The sequence below is a fragment of the Ricinus communis genome, chromosome 1 (assembly GCF_019578655.1).
Source record: "Ricinus communis isolate WT05 ecotype wild-type chromosome 1, ASM1957865v1, whole genome shotgun sequence".
In the NCBI taxonomy this organism is placed as follows: domain Eukaryota; kingdom Viridiplantae; phylum Streptophyta; class Magnoliopsida; order Malpighiales; family Euphorbiaceae; genus Ricinus; species Ricinus communis.
Genome location: NC_063256.1, coordinates 21,283,827 through 21,284,891, shown reverse-complemented (window position 1 = coordinate 21,284,891; position 1,065 = coordinate 21,283,827). Strand labels below are relative to the sequence as shown.

At 43.9% G+C, this 1,065-nt stretch overlaps 1 non-coding gene across 1 annotated transcript; it reads right to left on the bottom strand.

Annotated features, from left to right (window-relative positions):
• Positions 1–684: 684 nt before the first annotated feature.
• Positions 685–791, bottom strand: LOC112535242. Its single transcript, XR_003079414.2, has one exon. It is a non-coding gene; the product is annotated as a small nucleolar RNA R71 (small nucleolar RNA).
• Positions 792–1,065: the final 274 nt, after the last annotated feature.

Genomic DNA, 1,065 nt, shown 5'->3' with positions numbered 1-1,065 from the left:
CCAGGGAAACTTTTGGGTGAACTAGAGTGAATTTGTGTTTGTGTTAATCTAGCCATTTCTTTTATTTTGTCTTTTCATTATATATATATATATATATATATATTCCTTATTATTGTATTTATTCTTGTGTTCTTTGGTTGCTGCCTTCCCATTTCAAGTGGTTTATGACGAGGAGCTCTAATCCTATTCTTGTACACCCTTTGCTGAACCAGAGCGATTCCTCTATTTATTGAGGAAGCGTATGGAAGAAGAAGAGGAGGCGTGAATGGAGTTTGAAGCCCCTGTGAATAGACCAGCAGGGATGGGAGACAACAATCGGGCTGCGAATGAAGCCAGGACAATGTACCAGTTTGCTAGACCTTCTCTTGAGGGGACACAGAAGAGTATATTGTGACCACCTACGGCAGCCAACAATTTCGAAATAAAGCTAAACGTGATATAAATGGTGCAAAATAGTGTACAATTTTGGGGACTGCCAAGCAAGGACCCAAACGCTCACATTGTCAAATTCTTGGAGATCTGCGACACCCTCAAGATGATGCCATTCGGTTGAGGCTGTTTCCTTTTTCTCTGAGGGACCGAGCGAAAAGATGGTTGCAGTCGCTCCCAGCCAACACTATTACGACATGGAGATCATTGGCTGAGAAACTTCTCTACAAGTACTTTCCTCTAGCTAAGACTGCTAAATTGAAAAATGACATTTCTTCTTTTGTGCATATGGAAGACGAGAGCATATATGATGCCTGGGAGAGGTACAAGGACCTGTTAAGATGTTGTCCACACCACGGTCTACCAGTCTGGATGCAGGTTCAGACATTTTACCGTGGTTTGAACCTTGCTACTAGACAAATGGTTGATGCAGCAGCAGGAGGGGCGTTGAACAGTAAGACGCCCAAGCAGGCTCAGAACTTAATTGAGGAGATGGCCATGAACAATTATCAGTGGCAGTCTTCTAGGAACCGACCAGTGAGGCAGGGAGTGGTCAATCATTTGGACTCCACAGCAGCCTTGGCAGCTCAAGTGGAGCTTCTGACTAAGAAATTAGACCAGCTTCAGATGCCGGTT